Genomic DNA, 9,644 nt, shown 5'->3' with positions numbered 1-9,644 from the left:
CTATCGGGGCGGCGCACGGCAGTGGGGCTACCGCGGCCCGCTAATGGCGAGGCGCGCCGGCCCGGCGCCCGCACGTCCGGCCGCGACGCGCGACGCAGGCGCGGCTCCGGCGGCCCGGAAATCCCGGCGCGGAGCGAAGCTGGCTGCGGAGCCACCGAGCAGCGCGCGGCCCGGCGGGGCGGGGGCGGGTCAAGGTCGCCGCGGGCGGCGGGGCCGGGGCACCTGCTCGGAGGCTGGCGGCTCTTCCGCCGGGTCCGCAGCGCCCGCAGACGCCCGCGGGCCGCCGCGCGCTGGGCCTCTGCTGTCGCCGCAGAGCCTCGAGCAGCGGGGAAGAGCCCGTCGTGAACCATCCAACACGGACAGATTCCACGTTGTCACTTCTCATCCCGGTTCAGATAATTAGCGGACGCCCTGGACATCGAGAATGTCAAGGTCTGGATGTTTCGTAATCAGTGAAAACCTTGTACACGCGCCTTGCCCACGCTCCGGACCGCAACGCAGCACCCACGGCAGCTCGGGCGCCCTTCGTGCACAACGGGGACCTTCAGTGCACAACTCACGCTCCTTAGGGAGCCGTTCCTGTACAGGATCAGGGACACCGTTCGGCGTCCGAAACAGGGACGAAGGAGCGGAGGGAATGTCAGTCCCAGGAAAAGCTGTGTGAGCGCCAAGTGCGTCTGCGCAAAATCTGAGCCGCGGTAAATCGCACCTCCAGGCCCCTGCCGGAGGAGGCACGTGGACCCTGAGGTCCCCAGGAGGAGCCTGTCGTGAAGACCAAGAGGAGCTGGTGCCTATCGACTAGGCTGGCCGTCAACGCGGTGCTCCGCTGTTTGCCGTTAATCGTGGAGAACAATTGGAACGGAAAGATACAATTTACGTACAGAAGGAGCTCAGTGTGAGTGGAGGGCGTGCAAGGTGCTGGGCTTACCCCGAGCAGGAGAGAGGAAACGTTCCCGGCAAGGTCTGAACAGAGGCCCAAGGCAGGACCCAACTAGGGCGGCCCGTCCTGTTTTTGTTTCTGTTTTTTTAATTTGTTTTTGTGTCTTAAAAACTCATTCTAAAGAAAATGGACATTAATGGGTCCCTCTGAATGTAACATTTGCATGTTTTATTTGCTATGAATGTGTTTGCAGTGATAGCACTAATTCCTAAGAGATCAGACTGCTTTGAACCATAGTGCAGCAGGATGTCCTAGCAGGAGAAAATACAAGTTTCCTCAAATACTCGTTTGTCTGTCGGAGAGGTTTTAGGTGGTGCTGAGACAGGCGTGGAAGCGACAAGCAGGGAAACCTCTGGTTTAAAAACAATGTCCAGCCCTGACCGGTGTGGCTCAGGGGGCTGGGCATCGTCTGGTGAAGCCAGAGACGACAGGTGCACTCCATCGATGCTTCTCTCCCTTGCTCTCTGCCTCCCTTCCCCTCTCTCTAAAAACAAATAAATAAAATAAAATCTTTTTTAAAATAACAAAAAAAAAAGAAACAACACACAGTCGATCGGAAGAAAGAGCATAGGGTTCAGCATAACAACCGAGTCTCCAAGTCACTGTGGACAAAGGGACTGCGGAGTGCGCTGTCCCAGGCGCCTGCCCCCCGGGGCTCTGTGCCCCCCCCCCCCGCTCCGGGCCGAGCGCATACCACCCAGGACACGCACGGCTCCGCCTGGCTGCCAGCAGCTTCCTTGAGATAAGCGTGTTGGTGTTCGGAGCATGTGTTGTCTGCCTTTCTGGAAACTAAAGTCGTGACCTGGAAATGGTCACGGACTTTGGACAGGTTTCACCCCCACACAGTGTCTGCCCCCGGCAGGACTCCTGGCCTGCAGATGTAAAGAGGGTGAGAGCTTGTGGCACTGCACTCACGTACCTCAGGCATACCCTTGCTGCAGACACGGGGGCCTGGATAGCAAGGTGGGCGGCGCCAGGCCCTATGCAGGTAGAGGGGGCAAGCACCTCACGGTTCGCAGAAGCAGGGGAAGCACCGAGGGCCGGGACGGTCAGAGAGGCTGCGGAGCAGAGGCAGGGCTTGCACCGCGCCTCCCGTCCACGCCGAGTCCACAGCAAGCATCCGATCCGCTGTGGGCCGGGCACAGGCTGGGGGTCGCACAGCCGTGAGCAAACCGGGCAGCCCCGCCCCGTCCGTGTGGAGTCCCCACGTGTGAGGGGAGACCGACAGGAAGCCAGCCCTTGGCCTGTGAGCACTGAGGGGAGAAAACAGCCCCAGCAGAGGCTCGGGTGGGAGGGAGGTGCGTTGGGGCCCTTCCTGCCAGGGAGCTGCAACAGACGTGTGCAAGAGACCCCGGACCCGAGTGTCACAAAGGTGGGCTGTTTCATCCAGGCCAGGAGTACTGCCCGTCTGGTACATCCTGGACGCAAGTGCAGGAAGAGAGCGGGGAGCCTGACCTGGGTGCCCGCCCCGGGGACCTAACTGGCTGGCGGACCAAGAGCAGGTGTGGGGATGAATACGCAGCTGCAAGGCGGGGTGAAGGGACCGGACACGGAGGAAGGCCAGCAGAGGAGGAGGCACGGTGACATCTGGGCCCACAGCCAGGACGTTGGCCCTGAGGAAGGACGTGCTCACTCCGAGTGCCCGGGGCAGGGGAGGGCCAGTGAGCGAGGTGAGGACGGGGCAGTGGGGACCAGGCCGAGGCCCCCAGAGCTCGCTGTGCCCCCGGCTCTGCGTTCCCTGAAACGGGGATCTGCTGGGCAGTGTGAGCCAGGAGGACCACAATCTGATTTAACTTTTTTTTAAAGATTTTTAAAAGATTTTATTTATTTATTTTTAGAGAGGGAAGGGAGAGAGAAAGAAAGAGAGAGAGAAACATCAATGAGCAGTTGCTGGGGGCTGTGGCCTCCAGCCACAGGCATGTGCCCTGACTGGGAATCGAACCTGCAACTCTTTGGTTCGCAGGCCAGTGCTCTATCCACTGACCTATGGCAGCCAGGGCCTGATTTAGCTTTTTGAAAGACACACACGTTGGCTGTGGGGACTGAACTGAAAGGAGCGAAACCGTTTGTGTTGCTTGTACTCACTCAGGCTTCAGAAAAGGGAGGCTCCACCCACGGTCCTCAAAGCATTTTTGCATAAGTACACGTGTAAGCCCCGCCCCCCGTAAGATAATAGCAAACCTTTCCACCATGTTTCAATTGTTGCAATGGATACAATTTCCCAAACATTACAAATATTGACTTTTAAAATGAAACTGTAATAAAATAAAACCATGACATCACTCCTGAGATGTATCCACTGCAGCTGCTCTGATCTGAAACCCACTGCCGTACGTTTTATGAACACAAACAATCTCACGGTTAACAGTCAGGAGTTCCATTAAATCCTTCTCCCCTAAACTCATTTCCATTCAAATTCCCCCAGATGTTCTTCTAAATGCAGTATTATGCTTGAACTTTATTTATTTATTTATTTACTTACTTACTTATTTTTAGAGACAGGGGAAGGGAAGGATAAGGAGAGGAAGAGACACATCAATCGATTGCCTCCTGCTCGCCCCAGGTGGGGACCTGGCCCGCAACCCAGGCTTGTGCCCTGACTGGGAATCAAACCGGTTCCCAGGCCGACACTCCACTGAGCCACACCAGCCAGGGCTGTGCTTGAACGTAATCTATTGATGACTCTATTATTTATCCCCGGAGTGAGGGAGAGAGAGATTTAATTTGCAGTTTCCTGTGAACATAAGTCTCTCGTTAAAAACATTTCCCTTCCGTAGAGTTAGCCTTACAACTACTATTCACACGTAACTGACCAAGGCAACATAAATATACGCAATTCTGATTAAGACTAAAACATTGAATTGTACTGGAGATCTGTCTCTCAATGTCCGGGGCTTCGTGGTTTCCCTGTTGGCAGTTACTTCCCGTATCCAGTGAGGAGGCAGGTGCAGGGTCGATGTTATCCCCATCTTTCCTAAATGCAAACACGTAAGAAATCAGAACTAGAGGAAGTTTTATTACAGCGACCCGACCCTGACCGTCGACCTCTCCAGCGTCAGGTGCCACGGGAGAGCTGCGTCAGACCTCAGAGGTCTCTCAGCACGGGGACAGGCTGGAGCCACGGGAAGAGGTCCTGGCGCAACCCAGGCGACCGGTTGAGACACCAGAAGGCCACACCCCGGGGGTGCGGCTGCACACCGGGAGTGAAGGAAAAACGAGAATGCAGAGATGAAAAACTCTTTGAACCTGCTGACTGCCAGACTGGCTGCAGCTGAAGACCCCCCACAGCGGGCGTCCCAGCTGAGAGAGGGGCTGTCCCTCCAAGGCCGGTCGGGTGGGAGCGCTCACGGGGGACCACCATCCCCGCAGCCAGCGCCTGTCCCATGGAAGAGCTTCTCAGAACTCGCGCGCAGGCAGGCTGCACACCCGCGGGCGGCAGCACCACTGGTGAGCGCCAACCTTGAGGTCGCGTCTTCGCAGCCCGACGTTTCAGATCAAGTCTTGGTGGATCTTAAGGGCCCTGTCTGGACAAAGTCTGGATGTTTCCGGAGAAATAGCACTCGATTTGGTAATGACACAGCACCAGGGCCTGGTTGAAAAAATGTGTTTTAGTGACAACATTCCTTCGCACACTCGCCAGTAGGCCAGTGCCTGGGGTGTGTGGTTAGGTTCTGGCCCAGCTGCCGGGCTCACCGCTACACAGAGACCACTCTAAAGTGCATCTGAGTTGTGCTTGTGTTTGCCTGAAAGTCACACTGTGCACACCTTGCTTTTGAACGATTGGTTACACCAAAATTCAAACATTACTGGCAGGAAATATCTTACCGGAAGGAAAAGAAGTGGAAAGATGACTGGTAGAAACTTCAAAATATCAAAAGTGTATCAGGAGGGAACTAAAGCCAGTTACAGTCAAAATAATGAAGGAAATGAATCGTGACAGCAAAGAAAATGCGGCCGATGAAAATGACAACACAGAGATGGGGTATATGGAGAGAACCAGGACACTCCCAAACAGGAAGCAAGAAAGAAGAAGGAAAAGCAAAGCAGAAGGAAGATGGTGGTAACGCAGGACGCACCGGTGGGGCCAGACCGCGGCTTTGACGTCTGTGGACTTCGGGGACCACTGAGGCTTCAGGACGCCTGTTCCCATGGGTGACAGTCCCCCCAACAGTCTTTAGCGAAAACTTCCTTAGTTCAAAATTGTGGTCCCAGGCATAGAGGAATCCAGGAGAACACACAATGGGCTCATGGGATGCTTCTTGAAACATTCTGAAAGAATTTTTTTTTTAACAGGGAAACTGACAGATGAGTAAAGGTTGCTTGTGCTGTTTTGCTTGTATTCAGTTTCCAACAAGACGGATGTCACTCACAGCAGACAGACTTTCCAATCAGTGTCTTTAGGACCCTGGCAAGTCGTGAAGTCACCGTGGAGCATGTGACACGGCCACCTGGACACAAACACGCCATGAACACACACCCGCTCCTGTGCAAAGGGCGACGCACGCAACAGGAAGGGCGAGTGAATCGCAGGCACCTAGAGCGGCTCCCGTGTTCCCCGGAATTGACGCGAAAGGCTGCTGTCGATTGTGGCGGAAGCTTGGAGACCACGGCGACCGGTTGTCAGACCAGGCCCTGCATCCAGACACCTGAAGCACCTGAAACCCTTCAGCTCTTACAGGAGTGGTTTGGCCAAACCTGATAGCAGTCCTAAAAGATTGCCAGCTGCCGGCCTTTTCTAAAGTATTAATAAAAATCAAAATGTGGCCCTGGCTGGCGTAGCTCAGTGGATGGAGCGCGGGCTGCGAACCAAAGTGTCGCAGGTTCGCTTCCCAGTCAGGGTACATGCCTGGGTTGCAGGCCATAACCCCCAGCAACCGCACACTGATGTTTCTCTCTCTCTCCCTATCTCCCTCCTTTCCCTCTCTCTAAAATAAATAAATAAATAAATAAATAAAATCTTAAAAAAAAATCAAAATGTGATCAGCCCTGCAAAGACTGAATTATTTCCTTCTTGGCGCTATAAAGAGTTCTACCAAATCATTGCCATATCAAAGTCTGCATCCCCAAAATCAGGAAAAAGTATATTAGAGGTGCGCCTGGCAGTTGAGTGAAATTTTTATTAATAGGACGAAGAGTGTGGCCTTGATCTGCTCTATAGAATTCGCTGTTTATTACTTTTCTTAGCCTAATCAACATTCGCCTTCGTATCTAATTCTGTATTTCTCTTAAAAAGGGGGCTCCAAACCGCATGAGCCTGAGGCCCCTGACCCCGCAGCCAGACAGTGGGCGTGGGGCGGCGGGGCGCGGGACAGAACGCGGAGAGGACGTTGGAACCCCGGCTCCTGGGCATCTGGGCACCTGGACCCGCATCTGGGGAGGGCGGGGCAGGCGAGGGCGCCGCGGGTACGCAGCCCCGCTGAAGTCGGGGTGTAAACCAGCAACGTCCGTGATCCGGGGACACCCGCAGGCCGCCCCACCCCCAACCCCGGACCCCAGACCCCGCTTCTTCCCGGGAAGACGCCCACTCGCTCTCCACGCGCCCGCAGTTGCCGCTGCGCACGCGCGGAAGTGCGCGCTCCAGCGAGGGGGCGGGGCGGCAGCTCTGCGACGCGCTACCGGGACCACGTGACTCCGACCCCGGGCTGGCGCCTCGCACCGGCCGATCCGCTCAGTCGGTCCTGGGGGAGGCAGAGGCCTTGGCGCCTCGTCCCAGCGCCCGTCACGCCGCCCGCTTTCTTCGCGGGAGCGCGGGGTGGGGGGGGCGGCGCTGTGCCTGCGGCCCGAACCGAGGCGGGGGGTGCGGGGTGCCAAAACGGCCCCTGCCTGCGAGTCCGACGTGGCCTGAAGCTGCAAGTCGGGGCGCCCCGTCGCACCCTGGCAGCAGCTGTGCGGAGCGGGAGGAAGGCTCTTCACTCCGCGCCCTAGTCTCACCGCGGCGACGCCCCTGGGCCCGTCCTGGGGAGCAGGCTGCGGCTCGCCTTCCCGGGGCCGCGGCTTCCGAGGGCGAGGGCCTGCGGGGAAACGCAGCTTCCCCGGCAGAGGCCCCTGGCCTGCTGCGGGGCCGGACACGGGGCACGGGCTTTGGCCCGCGGCGCGGGTGCATGCGCAGCGCCGAGTGCTGGGGTCCCGACGCCAGGGCTGGCCTCGCAGGCTGCCCGCACAGAGAGGATCAGTGGCGCCACCGGCCAGCAGGCGCCTGGTGCCCCCTCCCTGCGGCCAGAATTGGGGTTCGCTGTTGGCCACGGAAGCGAGTTCGCCGGAGTCACAGCCAAGACTGGCCTGGTGGGAAAAGGAGTCTGTGTGGTCCAGCCTGGGCCCAGCCTCCTTCCCTGTGCCCGTGGCCCCTTCGTCCCATTTTGGCCCGAGGGCTAAGCCAGCATCAGGAGGGCGGCTGGAGAGAGGGCCCGCCCGGCCTGTGTCGGCTACTTTGTGCATGAGTGATCCTTCCCACGCTGGAGACGTGCGATGTGCTTGCACGCGGGACGTGAATCTCAAGTTCTGGCCGCTCCGAGGTGTGCGTCACACGCCTCGCCGTTCAGGTTCTTTGACACCGATTATCCGGCCTGGTTTGATCGCATCCCCCGCACTGGGGCGCGAGTGAACGTGCGGATCGCAGGGCTCCCACCGCCTTCTCCCCGGGGCCGCCTTCTCGCCTGGGATCACCGGGCTCAGACAGCACCGTTTGCCGCTGTGGGGGAGTCAGGCCCACAGTACAGCCCCCGGGGTGCGTTTCAGGGCGCATTAACAACCCCATGGCAACCGCCAGTCTGTCTGGAAGTTTAGCCAGGGGCTGCCCACCAAGCCCTGCTGGGTGTGTCACGAAGGCCACAGGAGCCTCTAACAGCTGGCAGGCTGTGCCCAGGGCCTCCACTTCAGGTCCACCCTCACCCTCTCCTCCCTGCCCTTGGCGGTGGTGCACCTGGGGTAGAGTTGTCTCCGCCGGTCCTCCTGCATGTCCCCTGTTTGCCCTCCAGACCCACCTCTACCTCTCTCTTCCCTGAAACCAACAGGAAGCCGGAGGGCAAGAGAGCTGAGCAGCGGCCTGCAACTGAGGCACCAGCAAGGAGCGGAGTGGTGGAGGGGAATGGGCTCTCCTCAGCAATGTCCTGCCTGGCCAGGTGTCCCCGGTGCCACTGTGGGAAGCCCCAGCTCCTGTTGGTGCCTGCACCACTGGCTTCAGATGCCACAGGGTCCAGGCGCTGCCCAGGCCCCGGGGTCCTGACTGCTCAGTGCCCCAGCGAGTGCTGGCTCCCTTTGGCCCTGCTCATGACTGCAGCTCATTCAATTCTCTGTGGTCTCGTCCTCCGAGTGTCTGGGCTGACCCTGACAGTTAGACGCTGGAAGTTTCCGTCTGCTGCTTCCTCCTGATGCGTCTGTTGGTGGGAGAGAGGCGGGCCCTGCTGTCGGCAGCAGCAAGTTCCAGGGACACTGTGTGCACGAAGAGGCGCAACAGGAATTCAAAAAATGTTTCCCTCAAAGGATTTATGTCCAGAATGTTCTTGGGGAAACAGTTTCTATCTTTTTGAAGGTGCAGTTTTTCAAGTTAAAAACCTGAAAAGCATGGTTTCTTAACACTTGGAGTGTTGAGCAGTTTTGTACAGAAGCACCCGCCCCCCCGCAGGAGCACGCCCATCCGGGCCGCACACCAGGTGGGTGCTCGGCTTGTCGCCCTCGGAGTCGGACCCCACACGTGCCCAGCAGGGCGAGGTGCAGCTGTGCTGGGGCGAGCTGGACCCTCACCACAGGCTGGGCATCAGGGTATCCTCTGCTGCAAAACCACCTTTTTCAGCCCCTCCCCTTCCTGTCCCCGTCCTGCTAAGGTGCCTGGGGGACACAGCACTAGCTGGTGTCCCATGGTGTAATGGTTAGCACTGAACCCAGTGACCTGAGTCCCCGTCCCGGTGGCACCTGTGTGCCTTCTGTCCGCCCCCGCCCCCGCCCCCCTTCACAGTGAGAGTTGCTGGAACTTGAATTCTAGGCAGTCTCGTGCAGACACAGCCAGTGGCTTCCCCTTTGGTGTCTCCCCTTTTCGTTTCCTCTTCATCTTGTCCCCTCCTCTCCCGTTGGTGCCCTCCCTCTCTCACTGCGGCCAAGGCCCGGCAGCGACCCGGACAGTGGAGGCCCTGCGGAGTGACGGCCAGCGCTCTGGACCTCGAATGCAGCGGTCTGAGCTCAGGGGTCAGCAGGGCACACGTCTGACTCCCGTCCCCACAGGGACCCTGCAGGCGAGGACCCCTGTCGCTGGGCACCCCCCCAGCATGTTCGTGGTTCCCGGATCTTTGTTCCTTTAATGTTCATTTTCTCCTTCCTTGGTTTACAGATACACTTTGCATTTCAGTGTAAAAATGAGACTTCAGTCCTGGTACCTGCTCTCCTTGCCCTCAAAAAACATGGCCCGTCCTTGCTGCAAAGTACAGGGTGCGGCCCGTCTGAGCAGCGCCGTGCCCCTGCTGCCTCTCCCTGGGAGCAGAACCGGTGCTGTGTATCGGGGTGCAGTGTGACCAGCAAGGCTGGGCCCGAGGTCAGGGGCCCCCGTCTGGCGGCCAGGTGAGCTGCCAGCCTGGGCAGCAGCAGCGCCCTCACCCGGCCGGGACGTACCCCGAGGACCTGAGCCCTCACTGCAGGGTGTGTCCAGCACCCGCACTGCTCAGCTGTGGGCCAGCACCAGGTGGGACCTGGCAACGCCCTGTTGCAGGAGGCGCCC

Source organism: Phyllostomus hastatus, unplaced genomic scaffold, assembly GCF_019186645.2.
Source record: "Phyllostomus hastatus isolate PE091 unplaced genomic scaffold, TTU_PhHast_1.1 phas_contig_210, whole genome shotgun sequence".
Classification (NCBI taxonomy): domain Eukaryota; kingdom Metazoa; phylum Chordata; class Mammalia; order Chiroptera; family Phyllostomidae; genus Phyllostomus; species Phyllostomus hastatus.
The sequence above is the reverse complement of the archived record's forward strand: the minus strand, read 5'-3'. Positions refer to the sequence as shown.